The 18,491-nt window shown below is 36.8% G+C and overlaps 1 protein-coding gene across 8 annotated transcripts in view; it reads right to left on the bottom strand.

Annotated features, from left to right (window-relative positions):
- apbb2b (amyloid beta (A4) precursor protein-binding, family B, member 2b) overlaps window positions 1-16,398 on the bottom strand; it is a 342,228-nt gene extending 325,830 nt beyond the window's left edge. For 4 of the 8 annotated variants that reach the window (XM_028801948.2, XM_028801950.2, XM_051928064.1 and 1 more), the window contains exon 1: window positions 16,102-16,397. The gene's annotated coding sequence lies outside the window, so the exon portion shown is untranslated. Of the gene's footprint in view, window positions 1-16,097 lie in introns of all 8 variants that reach the window. The other 4 variants (XM_051928061.1, XM_051928058.1, XM_051928063.1 and 1 more) reach the window with 4 other exon arrangements.
- Between the last annotated feature and the right edge of the window lie 2,093 nt (window positions 16,399-18,491).

Genomic DNA, 18,491 nt, shown 5'->3' with positions numbered 1-18,491 from the left:
ATCAGGTAGCATCAATACAGTATATACAAAAGAGTACATCAATTAAAAAAAAAAAGTTTAATTGCAGGGGTAGGAGATCTAAAATATAAAAGAGGAACGGCCATGTTTACTCCAGCAAGAACTAATTGCTCTTTTGATTGAGTCTCTCTGAAAACCAAAGAGCCACAAAGGTGAACAAGTCTTCACAAAAAACATCACTAACAGGGCTCTGGGATAGTGAGAAGATCAGTATCAGAAGACTTTAGGTGTCTAACAGACCTTTAGGGTAACCAGTTATAAAATGTTCCTTTTAAGATGTTTTCCATTTTTATCCATTGTATTTAGCATGTCACATGGAAATGTTAGTTTAAACCCAGATAAATATATAAAATGCACAGATCAGCTTACTTTCCGTGTTGCTGGAATAGGTCCCAGTCCCCATAATCTTGTGCTGGCTTAAGCAAGTCAGATAATGGATAGACAAGTAGATTACTTCATCATCAAAACAGCATTTATTACCAGGACAGGCCCCAGCTTCCCATAGCCGTATAACTGTATTACGTGGGTTTAGCAAACAGAGGGGCAGATGCATATTTCTGAAGAAGCCATATAGTCGAATTTGTAATTCTTTGTTTTGCCTCACAATGGCCAATTACTATTAAATTTTCATGAAAAAACTCCCTATTTACATTTGGTATGTTCATGATAAATGGTTCAAACACAGCAGCTTTACCAGTTACTGTACAAGGTTACAACTGACAAAGGAACTCATAACATAACATACTCAAACTCAAGGTAACTCAAGGTAACACTGGGTACAAGGCAAAAACAAGCCACAGTTAGGGAGCCAGTACATCACAAGGCAAACACCCACATTTGCAAATGGCCGTATTAGATTTGCTAAGCAAGAAAAACTAAGTAATTGGTGAAAACTCTCTGCAGATGAGGCAGAACATGCTAATACCACAGGCAGAACAGGGTTGAAATTCTGGACCAAGGGTCAGCAACAATGACTATGGTCTCACTGTTCTGCCTTACAAGAAACTCTATCCATCCATTATCCAACCCGCTATATCCTAACTACAGGGTCACGGGGGTCTGCTTACAAGCAACTCAAACCTGCTAAATACACACCACCAATTGTAAAAAAAGCACAAAAATAAAAGAAATACAGCTTTCATTTTCTCATATAAAACATTACTGTTCATATCATCTCTTATTGTGCTCCAAGATTTTAAAGCACTACAATTTCTAATTTGTAATTCTGAATATTTTCATCTCAGTAAAGTATCAAATAAAGAATTTCACATCTCAATAATCCCTGAAAATAAAAAATGTGAATATCTTTTCCTGAACACATCTGTTTTCTGAGCCTACATGGTTGCAGTGAATTGGCGCCTATCCCAGCATTACAGGTGCAACCTGGGAAAATGGGGGATGGGTGGGGGTGTGTTGGATTGTTGCATCTACTTTTAGTCAGGTTTTGTACACACTTAAATGGTTATAAATATGACAAGTTAAAGAGTTAAAGATGTAGTAAATCAAAGGAAGTAGAATCATCTGGGACTCTAAAATAATTAATTCATTAAGATCCCACCTGATACCATCTCTAAAGTGCTTTGAGACAGCAATACCGTCCTGCCGTTCTACATAGTACTGGAAAATGTTTCAAGTCTATAATGGTCTTGCAGAGTAAAGGTTAATGCTTAACATGTCCTTCATAAATGAAAATGATTATTTATCAGTTTAGTTTACCAGCACATCCATCTTATGTTACTTTGACAGCAGTAATAATTTTTCTTACTACACAAGTAAATATATTTTGAATAAAATACAAAAGTACCACAATGCTAAGGCATGCAGTATTAGGCTCCTGGCCGAGCCTTTTGCAGTTACTATATGAGAGTAAAATGCTGTGGATTCCTATCTTAAAGCAGATAGTCCATGTTTTGCATAGCTCTTACCCTATAGGTGCCTTAAGTTTGGTTTAAAAAAGTTTTAAAAAATTAAATGCTGTTTGAGAACTGCCTGGTTATCATGCCGAGCACAAATTATTTTGACAGTATCTCAGTTGTGTGATTGGCTGAGTGAGGGTATGTATCCTGTACCTACAATGGGATTGACTGAAAAGGCGGGAGACTTAAAAAGACCGGGACGCAAATGAGGAAAACAAAAAAAAAAAAAAACAACATGCTATTGCAGAGCTGTCCAACTCCAGTTCTGTGTGCTTCTAAAAATATTAAAATATTTAGAGGAAGGAATTGAATGGTGCAGAGGAACAACTGATTAGCCTGAGAGCTCGCACTGTAATTGTTAGCACAGTGGCAAGACTGCTAGCAAGCATTTACTGCAAGCCAGTGGATGTATTGTTTGAATGGGATTACAAGCACAAAAGAGGAGAAATGAAACAGCAGTTTGTGTGTCATGAATGAGAAAGTCCTGAAAGTCCTTACAACCATGAAGGACATTTTGAAGGGTATTCTCCATGCAATTCCATAGGAGTTGTCAAGGCTTTTGAACACGTTTGTTGAGCATTCACACGAGCGTCGCTCAGGCCATCAACATTGGTTATTTTGTTTGTATTTGTAAATGTTTTCTGTTTAATGTATCGTTTGATGTTTAATACTTGTGTGTGCATGTATGTGTGTGTGTACTCGAGTAGGTAGGTATGTGGGGTCCTATAATATATTGTTGAATGATACTGAAGTCTAATAGTTTGTAAATAGTTTCATCCCGAGATATTAAAATTTGAAATGTGAGATAAATATGTAGATTGTATAGATTTGGATTAGAACAGAAGAGTAATTAATTAAGCGCATTTAACTAGTAATTTAAGGAATTTATGTGTATGTTTATTTAAAAGCTTAATTTTTTCATTTTCTGTTAATAAATATTTTGAAATTTTATATTTTAAATGGTTTTTTTTTTGGGGGGAGCCTGTATTTTCACTAGGCTCTGAGGTCTATAATTGAAGTTAGTAAGAGATACTGATGCATATCAGAAGTGAATAGATAATAATTAAAACAATTTAATGGTAAATAGAAAGGGGATCTGAAAAGCAAAAAACACTTGCACATTTCTTACACAAACTCAGGGCACTGCTCATGGTTTAAAGGGTGAAGAAAAGTCTCCAACCCAGTCTTCCACAACCATGTGGAAAAATGTATTATGGTCTAAAGAAACCAAGGTTGAACTATTTGGGCATAATTCCAAAAGGTACGTTTGGTGCAAAAATAACACAGCACATCATTAAAAGAACACCATACCCACAGTGAAGCATAGAGACCGCATCATGCTTTGAGGCTGCATTTTTTCAACTGGAACTGGAACTTTAGTCAAGGTGGATGGAATCATGAATAGTTCCAATTATCAGTCTATTTTGGCATAAATATTCAAGCATCTGCTAGGAAGATGAAGAGGAACTTCACCTTTCAGAATGGCGACCAAAAGCATACATTAAAATCAACAAAGCAATGGCTTCATCAAAGGAGGATCAATGGTCTGGAATGACTCAGCCAGAGCCCAGACCATAATCCAAGTGAAAATCTGTGGAGTGACCTGAAGAAAGCTGTGCATAGGAGATGTCCTCATAATTTGACAGATCTGGACATTTTTTGCAAGGAGGAGTGGCCAAGTCCATATGTACCAAACTGCTAGACGCTTACCCAAAAAGCTTGAAGGCTGTAAAAAAATCAAAAGGTGCTTCAACTAAGTATTAGTTTATGGGATGTTCACATTAATGCAACCAGGTTTTTGTGTGATAGTTTTTTCATTTTTTCACTAAAACAGTTTCTGATTTGTTTTCACCTTATTTGTATAGATTGTAATTTTGCAATAAAGGTGGAATGAGTTCTGACAGGATTTATCTTGGTTTCATTTTTTTATTACACAAAATCTGTGATTTCGTCAGGGGTGTGTAGACTTTTTATATCCATTGTATTCTTACCTAATCTTATCTGATTTTCTTTTCTTGTAACTTTCCTCTTTGACATCTTATAAAGCACTTGGGGCTATATTTTTGTATTAAAATGTGCTATATAAATAAATGTTGTTGTTGTATGCGGTGTCCAGTGATGCCAGGATAGTATTTGATACTCTGCATCTCTGTAATGGAATAAAAGTCGAAGGACTGAAAATAAGGCATTGTGTGTGGTATTCCTAATGTATAAATGGATGAAAATGTACTAGCCCTTGAATATCTGCACTAGTAATTTTTGTTAAACATATAGGATAAGTATTAAGGCATTAGTGATAGTGCTGGTGTTTCTATAGAACTTTCTTTAAAAATTGCTACAATTGTTACAATAAAAAAATGAAGAAACCCATCAGACTACCGTCAAAATTACTAGTCATAAAGGAAATGATTTGTCCATGAACTTGCTAACTAATGTTGTGCATAGATGTATTCATGTAATGACAAGGGTTCCCCACAGAAAACAAATGCTGGGTAAGTTAGGTTCATCTAATCCAGACATGGGTTTTGTGTTTTGCAACTCAACTAACAGGAAAAGGCGAAAAGAATATAGGAGGATAGGAAAATCTTTAAGGACCATATGGTATATTTAAAAATAAAAGCTTAACCAAAGATACATCAAGTGCCAGGACAGGTGGATGCTCAATATGCTGCTAATGTTAGCTTTGAATTTACACAATAGTGATTTGGTTCCTCATAATAAAAACAACAGACAATAATAAGCAAACGTGTTTTATACCAACCACGTGAAACTATGTGATGAAAAAGTAGAGGTTAATAAACCTTCAGCTTACTGAGCTATAACATTTATGTTTTATACAAACCGCAGTTATAAATAAGGTGGCATCTCCTTTTAGAAACCTTGATACACTAATTAAACCAAGGGTTACTGCACTAACAATCAAGTCTGAACAGTTAAAGCAATCATCTCCCTAGTTGAAAAAAAATGTCTGTGAAAGATGGACCTTCAAGAAAGCTGGGGGAAAGACATGTTTTTGAATTATGGTCCTGTACATGCATTACACACCATGTACTGAAAAATGAATGAACTTTTAAATCAGATCAAACCTGACCGCACACTGGGGCCATCTATAGTCAAACTAAAGTTAGAATATTTTAAAACAGAGTTTAATTGCAGCTCACAATACCTATGAGGTCAGTCACATATTGGCCCAGCATCATGTAATGCCACAACATCAGTCACAAAATGTCCATTGAAAGACTGGTCACACTGTGGCTAAGATTAGTGTAGCAGAACGGTTACCTGAGGGTGTTTTGTGACTAACATCACGGCCACCAGTTAGACCAATCTCAAAAGAGGACGCTGAATAAAGAAATTAAGGATACTTGTGCCTGAAAAGGTCTAAAGTGAAAGATGGAGATAAATAAAGTAAGATGGGTAGATGCCAACTTGGAAAAGCACCACATTAAGAGAAAAGCCTGGCAAATCGAGTTACAAGGGGGGTAATAACGAAATAAATAATGCAATTTACATGCATTCTCTATCCATCCATCCATTTTCCAACCCGCTGAATCCGAACACAGGGTCACGGGGGTCTGCTGGAGCCAATCCCAGCCAACACAGGGCACAAGGCAGGAACCAATCCCGGGCAGGGTGCCAACCCACCGCAGGACACACACACACAAACACACCCACACACCAAGCACACACTAGGGCCAATTTAGAATTGCCAATCCACCTAACCTGCATGTCTTTGGACTGTGGGAGGAAACCGGAGCGCCCGGAGGAAACCCACGCAGACACGGGGAGAACATGCAAACTCCACGCAGGGAGAACCCGGGAAGCGAACCCAGGTCCCCAGGTCTCCCAACTGCGAGGCAGCAGCGTTACCCACTGCGCCACCGTGCCGCCCATTACATGCATTCTCTTATACCTATAATCAGTCTCAAAGCTCTCCCATACAAATGTCTCAGAGCTGGAACTGGTTTCTTGTCACCATTTTCAATCAATAAAGCAAATATCTTAATTAAAATGAATAAATACAACATTCATTTTGCTTAGCACCCTTTTTTGATGCATTTATGAGTCAGAGTCAACATGTTAACAAACATGACTTCAAAGAGATTCATGTCAGTTGTATTTCAAAAATCCATTTATGACCATACAAAGTGTGACCATTGATTCAATCAAACAGCTCTGAGTTACACCAAACAAAAGGGACCGATATATTGTCAGTCAAGAATTACACAAAACAAAAAACAAACAAACATACAAAGTGCATCTCGATGGAAATGGAACTGAAAAGGTTTACATGAAGATGTTCATTTGGCTAGTAACCATCTGGACAGTGAATTTACAATTCATAGTGACACAACACTAGTGTAGTCTATTTGCATCATTATTTACATACATCTCAAAAGACACAAATTTAATAGGGATGCAGTCCTCAGGATTATGATTACCAGAAAATATATTGATGAGGTTCTATGATGCAAGGCTCACATCCAGCAGTTTCAAAACACTCAGAATGGTTAATAACAATGACTCTTTTTAATCATCCAACACATAATAATAATAATAATAATAATAATTGATTTTATTTATACACCATGCCTAATTTGAACCAAGCTGTCTTAAATACTGTAGGTCCAAAGAACATAAATCTATGACAGATACAGATCAATGCATTAGTAAGTAGTACAGTAATCCCTCCTCCATCGCGGGGGTTGCGTTCCAGAGCCACCCGCGAAATAAGAAAATCCGCGAAGTAGAAACCATATGTTTATATGGTTATTTTTATATTGTCATGCTTGGGTCACAGATTTGCGCAGAAACACAGGAGGTTGTAGAGAGACAGGAACGTTATTCAAACACTGCAAACAAACATTTGTTTCTTTTTCAAAAGTTTAAACTGAGCTCCATGACAAGACAGAGATGACAGTTCCGTCTCACAATTAAAAGAATGCAAACATATCTTCCTTTTCAAAGGAGTGCGTGTCAGGAGCACAGAATGTCACATAGATAGAGAAAACAATCTCTGGCAAACAAATCAATAGGGCTGTTTGGCTTAAGTATGCGAAGCACCGCGGCACAAAGCTGTTGAAGGCGGCAGCTCACACCCCCTCCGTCAGGAGCAGACAAAGAGAGAGAGAGAGAGAGATAGAGAGAGACAGAGTTTGTTTTTCAAGCAAAAATCAATACGTCAAGCGAAGCACCGTGCAGCTGCAGAAAAGATAGCAATGTGAAGATAATCTTTCAGCATTTTTAGACTAGCGTCCGTATCGTCTAGGTGTGCGAACAGCCCCCCTGCTCAATCCCCCTACGTCAGGATCACAGAAAGTCAGCGCAAGAGAAAGAGAAAAGTAAGTTGGGCAGCTTCTCAGCCATCTGCCAATAGCGTCCCTTGTATGAAATCAACTGGGCAAACCAACTGAGGAAGCATGTACCAGAAAATAAAAGACCCATTGTCCGCAGAAACCCGCGAAGCAGCGAAAAATCCGCGATATATATTTAAATATGCTTACATATAAAATCCGCGATGGAGTGAAGCCGCAAAAGGCGAAGCGCGATATAGCGAGGGATTACTGTATATATTCATTAAAATTGGTTTGTCTTTCTAAACTGATTAGTTCATTTCATTCCTGTTGCTTTTATATAAACTGCTATTAATTTGTTGAAGGAAACACCGTGACTGAGTTTAGTGTCTCCACCTCAGAGCTCTAGGGCCCTTTGTTAATTCCTCCTGTGTTCTCCAAAACATCAAAAACAATCCAGTTAAAGTAACTGGTGACACTAAATTGGCCCAATGTAAGTGATTATGCTCTACAAATGAACTGTGTTGCCTCCAATAATGTCAGGTCATCATGCACCAATGTACTGGAAAAAGGAATTTGGAAAATGCATTCCTAAATGAATTAATTTTGAGAAATAACAATAAACTTGATTCATATAATAGTAACTTGAATCCAGTAATTCAATCACTGATTTGCTTTGACAACATTTTTAATGGAGATATTAAAGAAAAAAAAAAAAACTAAGATTATCATTGAACAAGAATTAACCCTCAAAAGCTGAAACCAAAATATGTAAATAAAAACTGGCCTATTGTAGAGGTGTAACAAACTATTGGGGTTATAAGACTAAAGGAAGCTAATCGTTTATTTAATGACTTCAGCATCACATTATTGAGCAGTCCTTTTTCAAAGCCTGCATATTCACTGCAGAATCATTTGAAAGCCATTATAACCATAGGAACGCCATTACAAGCAGTCTCCGGATAATGAACAAGATCCGCTCCTAAGTCTGTCTTTAAGCCGAATTTGTATATAAGTCAGAATAGGTATATATGGTTCTCATTTACCGTCAGTTAGTCAAATGTTTGTCGTATTGTGAATATATGATATATATTTTACCTTAATATGTATATAATACACTTAAGAAACACTTCCAAATACACTAAAACATTTTAAACATAATAATAGTAGTACACAATAATAATACAGAAATAGTTAAAGTAACTACATATGGTACTCTACTGAACAGAGAGAATCTTTATCTTTTAAACTTTTTCTGATCGTTGACTGACTATAGCGCTTCTCCAAAGAATGATAGCATTTCACCTCTTTTTGATCTCTTTATTATTTCTACTTTTTTTCCCCCATCATCATCATCATTTACCTTTTTTTTGATTCATCACCAGCACGTTCATCGGATGTCCGCTTTGGAGGCATGGTTACAAGGGTAAATAAGAGAAAAATGTGAGCCAAATACGAAATTATACACTCACCCAACTAACATGCGGGCATGCTATGACGAATCAACAAAAGGATCGGGTCAAAGTGGAGCATATGATATTATTTATCTTAACTTTCAGAAAGAATTTCATAAGGTGCCACACGAGTGGTTGTGCATCAAACTAAAGAAGTGTGAGTTCAGGGTCATGTTTGTAGATGGTTGCGGAACTGGTTCAGACACAGGAAGCAGAGGGTGATAGCGCAAGAAACCCCATCAGCATTGGCATTGGCTGATGTTAAGAGTGCTGTTTTCACAGGTTTCAGTGCTAGGGCAGTTGCTAATTTTAATATATAAATGATTTGAATAGGAATACCCTGCATGGAGTTTGCATGTTCTCCCCGTGTCTGTGTGGGTTTCCTCCGGGTGCTCCGGTTTCCTCCCACAGTCCAAAGACATGCAGGTTAGGTGCATTGGCGATCCTAAATTGTCCCTAGTGTGTGCTTTGTGTGTGGGTTTGTGTGCCCTGCGGTGGGCTGTTGCCCTGCCCAGGGATTTGTTCCTGTATTGTGCCCTATGCTGGCTGGGATTGGCTCCAGCGACTCCCGTGACCTAGCGGACAATGACTGAATAGGAATATAAATAACAAGTTGGTAAAGTAAGCAGATGCAAATCTGCAGATTGCATATATTTTTAAATAAAGAGCTAAAAACTATTAAAATAAAAAATGCAAACATAAATCACTAAAAAAATGTTAAATCAAAAACATTTTTTGCCACAGCAAAATAATCTTAAAATTCAATTGCTTTCTTTGGACATTTTTTTCTTTATTTACTAAGCTAGATATATGAATTTACTGCTGATGTTACATTGTAAAAATCTGTTTTTATTTGTGTCAATCAAGAAAGGAACATTTTTTTCTGAAGCCTGTGTTATTTTTAGCTTCTGTCCTCTAAAAAGTTAATATATTAAAAAAAAATTGTTTTTTTACTAACCGAGACAATTCAGAAGTACAGAGAATATTACTAACAATGACAGTTTAAGCCTCAAAAGGTTTAGAAGCACATTCTCAAGGAATCCGTTGCAAACAAAAGCAACATCATTTTGTAACATCATTACAAAATGCTACTTTAAGGTCAGCATTTTTAAAGTAGTATTTGGGGATGGAGTCCCAAATGAAAGGCAAGTACCAAAAATAAGAAGGAAGGAAGAAAAGGAGGCACTGAAAAGAAGGGAAAATGGAAAGGCCACAGGACCAGATGAAATATCAGCAGAAGTGTGAAAGAATTTAGAAGAGGGAGTAAATGTGTTGTAGGATCTAATGCAGAGGATCTGTTAACAGGAGAGAATACCAGAGAAGTGGAGGAACAGTGTGACTGTACCCATTTATAAGGAGAATGGCTATATTCAGGATTATAGAAACTATAGAGGGATAAAGTTGGTGTCACACATAATGAAAATTTGGGAAAGTGTTATAGAGAGAAGACTTAGGGAGGAGACGACCATAGGGGAGGAGCAGTTTGGCTTTATGCCATGGACAGAAACAACTGATGCAGTCTTTGCATTGAGACAACTCATAGAGAATCATCAAGAAAAACTGAAAGGGCTGCACGTGGTGTTTACTGATTTGGAGAAGGCTCGTGATGGAGTGCTACATCAAGATGTCTGAAGATGTATTAGAGAGAAAGGAGTACCAGAGAAGTACTGTATGTGAAGATTGTCCAGGATATGTATGAGGGAGTGAGAACTCAGGTTAAAAGCAGTGTTGGTGTAACAGACAAGATCCCAGTTAGAGTAGGTCTGCACCAGGGATCTTTTTTAAGTCCTTAACTCTTTGATCTCATTATGGATGTATTGAGTCATGAGAAATAAGTCCAATACTCCAGGTGCATGACTTTTGCTGATGACACTGTGTTGTGTAGCATCAGAAAAGAGGAAGTAGAGAGGAAGTTGGAAGAACAGAGAAGGGCTTTTGAAGATAAATAGGAAGAAGATGGAATATATGAGGTTTAATGATGATTAGGATTCAGACATTAGCCTGCAAAGGGACAACTATTGAAAAGAGTAGATAAATTGATATATCTAGGATCTCTGGAAGCCCAAGATAGAGAATTGGATGCATAGATAACCCATAGAGTGCAATGTGGTCAGAACAATAAGAAGAAGATATCAGGAGTATTGGTTGATCAAAGAATTAAAGCAAAGGTTAAAGGTAAAGTTTTTAAGACAGTAGTAAGACCAGCAATGATGTAAGGAGGTGAGACATGGGCAGTAAAGGGAGTGCAGGATAAGAAGTTAGATGTGGCAAAAATGAGAATGTTGTAAGGGATATGTGCCGTTACAAAAATGGACAGAATAAAAAAATGAGACAATATAATACTACTATAGTAAAAGCATGTTAGAAAATGTTTTTCTAATGTATTTTAAAAAAGAAAGTGTTGAATGAAAAGGAAGCATTAATTAATATTATATATATTTATTACAGTTTCTTGCTCTTTACTCTCACTCACGTCATTTTCCAAAGGATAAGTTTAACACTACTTTTTTCTAATTGATCTGTAGTTGCAGTCCCCAGGCTGTAAATCGATAAATTAAATATTGGATCTTCCTGTTTAATAAGTGTATGACTAATACGGTTATGTTATCAACATTTTTCTTTGAAAATAGGCATGGCGATCAGTATATACAAGACACTAACTGCTCAGCAGCATGTGGTTGAATTTTTATTAAATACAGTATTAATATCTGAACTGGATGTCATGGATTACTTTATCAATATAACATTTAGAACTTTACCTATTAAGAAGGAGTAGAACACACATTTTTAAAAAATCAATTCACTGGCACTGTAAGCAATCAGTAAATCTAATCAACTGATAAAGAGAACAACAGTTATTTCAGTAAAGTAAATGTAAAAAACAATTAGTAAGAGGTTACCAAATAATTGCTGGTGTACACTCAGACTAGTACAGACTGCATAACTGCCATTAAGTAAAAAGAAACATGTTGTCAATGATGCATGGAAAGGGATCTACACTCAACATTTTTCTGCAAAAGGAGAAGATGCCAGCAATCACCGTAAAAAAAAACAACATTTATACAACCACATGCCTAACAATGAACAGATTCAACTTTCTGCAGCTTCTTTCACATCTGCCAGGTGGACCTCTCAAAAGCTATGTATTTCAATACACAGTATGTGCAGTTGATTTTTTTTTTATTATTATGTATTTAGAATAGGAATTGAACTAATTTAACAACTTGAGTACTAGGGTGTTGTACCGTGTTAACCACTATGGATGTAGTGAGAAGTCAAGCAAAATGACACCTTTTACTGGCTAACTAAAAAGATTACAATATGTAAGCTTGTATGCAACAATATGCAACCCTAACCCTTGAAAGCTTGCATATTGTAATCTTTTTAGTTAACAACTTGAAGAACCCATGATGTATTTACAAATAAAAGGTAAACTGTACAACAAACTCAAATAAACATTGCATTAATAAAGACAGTAACACATTCTAAAATGCAGTCTAATTACAAATGGATTAAGAAAAACAGATTTATGTTTGTCTTTCAACATAAAATAAATCATGACAAAACAAAACTTTCAGCTGTTACGTGTTCACTGAAGTATTTCAAGCTCTGTTCCCAAATTGCTACCTGTCTCGTTTTATGATTCAATTCAAGTTCTTGCTTCGGAAAAGGTGAAAGAAATTACCAATGTCTTACCAATGCATTCAAACACCTCAGTATGTACAAAAAGAAAAAAACAAAAAAAACTTAAACACGTACTGCCAAAAATTAAGCCATGTAATGACTCTGAATACAATGATATTAAAGTTGCATCCATAGTTTTCTATTTACCGCTGACATCAAAAAAACTATGTATCTATTAGTACATTGGAACAGTATACACACAATTAAATGAAAACTTCTCCATTGTAAATATTTGACTGACTGTGCTCAAAAATTTAATTATAACCCACAAACATGAGTGTCAATCTGTGTATACAGCATATATTAAAACCACATGTAACACTGCTTGGTAAAAACTGAACATCTTTGATTCGCATCTGACAAGTAATTCCAAAAATCTGCATCATAAAATAACTTCATCATAAAACAGCTTCAATAAATGTATTTATTCTTCCTACTTTCCACCACTTTGTTCAAAGTGCCAACTGCTTTGTTAAGACTAACATAAATTTGAAATGTACATTAACATCATGAATCAACATATTCAATATTACATTAACAAAATCAATTCTATTTGCAGCTTCTACTGTTCTTCAATATCATAAAACAAAGTATTTTATTAAAAGCATCTTATCAAATGTCTAAATAAAAAAAGGAATAAAATTACGGACATTCTACTCAAATTGCACTCTGGACAGTATTACAACTTATGTGCTTATGCAGAACAGCTTAGTACAATACATACAGGGAGGGTACAACAACAACAACAACATTTATTTATATAGCACATTTTCATACAAATAATGTAGCTCAAAGTGTTTTACATGATGAAGAAAATAAAAATAAAAGACAAAAGTAAGAATTAAAATAAAACAACATTAATTAACATAGAATAAGAGGACAGAAAAAACAAAAAAAACTGCAGATAGCTGGAGTGAAAAAATAAATAAAATCTGCAGGAATTCCAGACCATGAGACCGCCCAGCCCCTTCTGGGCATTCTACCTAACATAAATGAAACAGTCCTCTTTGTATTTAGGGTTCTCATGGAAGGACTTGATGGTGATGGTCATGCAGACTTCTGGCAATGGGTATGATGTGCTCACATTCTGCATATACAGTATGCAGAGCATAATACACTTATGAAGTGCAAGTGAACTCTTCTGCATTCAAGAATCTTTGTTTGCACAAGCAAACTTACAATGCCATTTCACGGTCGTGAAAGAAATCTGTATGTAACATATATTGAAGCATGCTTTAAATAAATTTACCTGAATGTTCAGCATACCATTTGTCAAAGTTTTGTTCCTATCGGTTTTAAATTCCTGTCAGTTTTATTAATTTATCTCTGACACCTGTTAATTCCATTACAAGGCTATGGAAGGCTTAAAATATCCCTGCAGGTCCCGGTGCAGTGGATTTCAAAGAAGGTACCAGGATTTCCATGACATTTGGACCACCCTTCGGTATCAAAGTGGTGTGGCTAAGGATTAAGCACCCTTTCCACAACCAAATAAATAGTTTTGCTTTTCTACTCACACCTCATCACTGAACTGTTGACGGACCACCATAATAAAATAAAAAGCCAATAGTAGTAATGCCACACTGCCAAATTTGTAACTTCTGTCAGTTACTTGTAATATAACTAAAAGCTTAACCTAACCTCAAATGTCATACAAGTAGTTAGAATGTATTATGGGGACACGTCATCAATATAGATGAATCAGGCACGAGCTAGTGAGACAACACCCAAGAGCAGAACAAGGCCACGCTTAAGATTTTTTGATTTTCCAGCAGGCCTAGGTTCCCCTCAGAATTGGTTATGAGGTGGTGCCATCTCACTTGCTCTGTCCAAGTAAGCATATTAGTAATGGATATAAAGTAAAATGGAGAAAAAGTTACATCATTCATTCAAGTTCATTTCTACCTATACATATTTTTCTGTGATAAAATAGCACCCTCATAGTGTCAGGATTGGCTTCAGCTTCTCACCACCTTGAAACAAAATAAGCATATTCGGGGTTGACTCTAGGATAGTAACGAATACTTCTGAGATGAACTCTAGCACCCATCAACCTCAAACATGGATGAGGCAGGGTTAGAATGATGGGTGAATGGAAGGATCAGTTCAGAGAATGTACAGGCAGATGGAACATACATCCACTGAAAGAATATACAGTCATTGAAATTTACTTGAAGTTTATTCTAAAATAACTTGCACCAAAAAAATCTTAATCCCGTTTATCCAGAACAGGGTCGCAGGGAAGAACATGCCTATTCAAGTAAGCATCAAAGAGCAAGGCAGGAATAATCTCCGGATGGGCGCCAGTATCACACTAACACATTTAAAGATATTTTAACTAAATGACATTCATAACGAGTACGTAACTCTACGCTACAGGTTTAGCCTTTACTGCAATGCCTTCTAACATCTGGTAGCGCTTTTTAAGATAGACTCTTCCCATTAACTGTAATAATCTTGCTTTTCATTTGCCATCCATGTCACATAATTTTGGAAGTAAACAAACTTGCCTTTGCATCTCCACTTCAGCAGTCCTGCAGAAGAAAAACACGAGGGGCTGTTGGATGATAAGGGCGCAAGCTGTTCGTTTAACTGTATTAGAATTATCAAACCGAACATTAACGAGACAGAAAGACGTAATCCACTTCATGGAGTGAAACGTCACTTTCTATAGTTCTTACAATATGCCGTGGATGATGCGAAACAAAACACGTACCTTTTTGCATGCTGCATAGCAACATGGACACATAGATAGACATATATATATTTAGGAAAGGCACTATAAGTTAGTTAGATAGATAGATAGATAGATAGATAGATAGATAGATAGATAGATAGATAGATAGATAGATAGATAGATAGATAGATAGATAGATATTGTATCATTACGTTTACTTTAAAGAATATTCAGATACGTACTGTATATTCCTGCAAGCTGATCGACTGACGACACAAACAAGCACCGGCTGTCAGTGAAAATGATGAAGTGAAGAAAGTAAGTGGGGGCGTCGCGCGCAGACATCTTCTCAGGGCCGCCCCGTATGACACCCAACTTTGATGAGAGCGCAAGCGAACAGGCTGTTTTACTGTTGGCCTGACTATGAGCCATATAAATATGATACTCCTTTTTTCCAAGAGGATGTGTATGAAAAAAAGTATTATGTAAGGCCACAGTGTAGTCCTGAAATGTTTTTATCGCATGTATAAATTTATCTTTTTGTCCCCAATATCCATAAATCAATCGTGCGACACCAAAGATGTATGTTTATGTTGCTGAAGGACTGAGGGATGTCGAGTGGGTTGTACATTTAATTACCGGCATTGATTCTAAAAACGTATTCCGTCATTTTTCGATCGCATAACCGATAAAATAATTATTTGCTCAATTCTAATCTGAGATTGCAGCTCTCATCACTGGAACCTGTACACACATAAGAAGGCGACGTCCTGTACAATTTGAATCACCTACCCGATCAGCGCAGACCGAATACAAAAATGGGAGGAGGTGGCTGCTTCTCACTTTCATTTGTGTAAATAGTCAAAAATATGCTCCGAATCACGAAATTGGCTGTAGGATCTCTAATCGGGGGCGCAGCCCTGGCACCGCTGCAGTCCCCCCTCCTCTGCAGCAATCTTCGCTTTCGCTCGCTGCTGCCGTCACGCATTAATCCTCGTTTATCCTTCTCTTTCTACATTTTCACTATTAACAAAGGTTCGCACATAAAACTTACTCACCGAGGTTGGACTGGAAAGGCGTCAGGCGACGGGCAGAAGTACGAAGAACCGAGCAGCCTCTTATTCGCCTTGGATTCTTTGCATTCCTACTCTCTTTCCTTCCCGATCTGCAGCGCTTTCCTTTCTCTCTTTCTTTTGCCAGATGCCGCTGCCTCCGGCTCTCCGCTGGGCACTCCGGAACTGAACGCTTCAAGCACAAACCTCACCTCAGGAAATAATTCCTGGTGCTGGGAATAAATCTAGAAAGAGACTGGCCGGCAGAGTGTGTGCGAGAGAGTGAGACAACACGGAGACAGGCAGGCGGTGAGACTGGGAAACCAGGCGACACCACGTGGTGCCCTGCCGAAGGCTTGCGGGCTGGGTGTCAGTGCGAAAAAGTGTCCCAGTTTTAGCAAGTCACTCACTCCCTGCCTTCGCGCCCCCAACAAGATACATTCACTTTATATATACGTATACGTGCATACATAAAAGAATAGATGCAATGGTGGCGCAGTGCTGTATTTCCAGTCATCGAAAATAAGTCATCATGAGCCAAGGTTTGATCAGTTATCGCATTTTGGAATATGTTAAATAATAAGTACATTTTAATAACTATAGTTTATCAGTCTGTCCATCTTTATCGAAAATTTAAAACGACTGAAATTATTCCAAGGCACTTGTAAAACATGCATCAAGAGATACAATCAATAAATTACGCGGCCTTTTTTGTGTTATTATATTCATTGATTTGTTTGTTTGTTTGCCACAAATTATAGATCATTTTAAAGTGGTTTAAAGTTTAGAATGAGGCGAGTATCCAAAATTCCCGGCAAGTTTTCGACACATTTATAATACTGAGGGTTTTCAGTCTACGGAGACCCGTAGGTGTCAAGTTGATTTTAAGATATGCAATAGAAAAAATACATGTATTTTGAATGTTTCATGATCACAGTTTAGTTTTATATTCATTTCAAGATTATTAGATCATGTTATTTTAAAACTATTTTTAGCTCCTGTATTAGAAATTATCTTACTGCTTGATCATTTTAATAATGTATTTCAATTTATATTCATCCATCTGTGTTATTTGCCATGCCCACGTGTCCAGTTCAGGGTGTAGGTGTGTGACATGGATCTCATATTTCATGTCAGAATGAAAACTTTTAATGGTGGCATAAAAATACCTGAATAAATCTTGCCATGCTTAACATTTCTTACCGGGTGGTATGATAGCCCAGAGTTCTGAGTTTGAATTTTAATTACTGTATTTTAATAAAACAATTTTTACTCTTTTGGCCAGGCTTTTTGACAGTTTCCATCCTTTTCGAGTTGCAACCTTTAATGCCCACTGTGTCTAAGACCACAGACTCATAAAAATAGAGTGGTTCTTCAGAACAATGCCATAGATGAACCATTTTTGGTTCTTAAAAGACACATCCACATGAAGATCCCAGAAGGATCCTGTATTAACTCATATCCATAACAGCCTCCATAAAGTAAATAACCATGAACAGTTTATAACAGATTTGTGAAATACTAATGGGTCATTATTTTAAAAGCACTTTTACTGCACAATCACACAGGCTAAGTGCAGGTTATCTTAATCTGTTAGTGTCCTGCTAGGTAGCCTACAATACATTAAAAGTTTCAATTTTTTCTAAATATTACAAACTTTCCAAAGCACAAAGAACCAACTTCATGTGCAAAGAACTCTTCCCAGAATTAAAGGGTACTTTGTCAAGCAATGGCTCTGTGAAGAATCACAGAAACCAGTAAGGAACCATAAAGTGCCATTAAAGAACAAATATTTTTAAGAGTGCTTTTCACTCTACTTCCAAATTTCCAAGCAACATTTCAGAATTGTAACTTTCAGGTGATATTCAGTACACCTATGTTTGATTTTGTAATTGCAGTATAAATTTTCAATGAATTTTCAGTTCACCATTTAACAGCAGCAACATTTTTACCTTTGCTAAGAGACTGAAGTAACCACCAGTAATGAAAGTGTTATTTTTTTTGTAAAATGCATATTGTAATTCTGTAAAATAAATACACAGAATATCATAAAGAGAAGAAGGACAACTAGACACACCTTTTAATAAACGAGGTCAAAAAGAAAGGAACAAAAAAGGCAACAGTAAGGATGTCTCAGGTTTTTGTTGTCTCAGTGACAAAATGTTTCTCCACCACAAAGTTAACGCTAAATTAGTGCAGTCTGAATGGGCGCCAACTTCTGTTGCCTCTGAGGTCATAAAGGAAGTGATATTATGGTTCATCCTAGGACTCATTCTCTGGTCTGTAAGGACGATACAAGAAGCGGTTAGCAATCGCTTTTGCCCTTGCTATGTGGTTGCCTTATCTTGACAGAGCTGCTTAGACTCTCACCGAACACTTGCATGCAACAATATATT

This window comes from Erpetoichthys calabaricus, chromosome 5, assembly GCF_900747795.2.
Source record: "Erpetoichthys calabaricus chromosome 5, fErpCal1.3, whole genome shotgun sequence".
Classification (NCBI taxonomy): Eukaryota; Metazoa; Chordata; class Cladistia; order Polypteriformes; family Polypteridae; genus Erpetoichthys; species Erpetoichthys calabaricus.
This window is presented reverse-complemented; position numbering and strand designations above follow the sequence as displayed.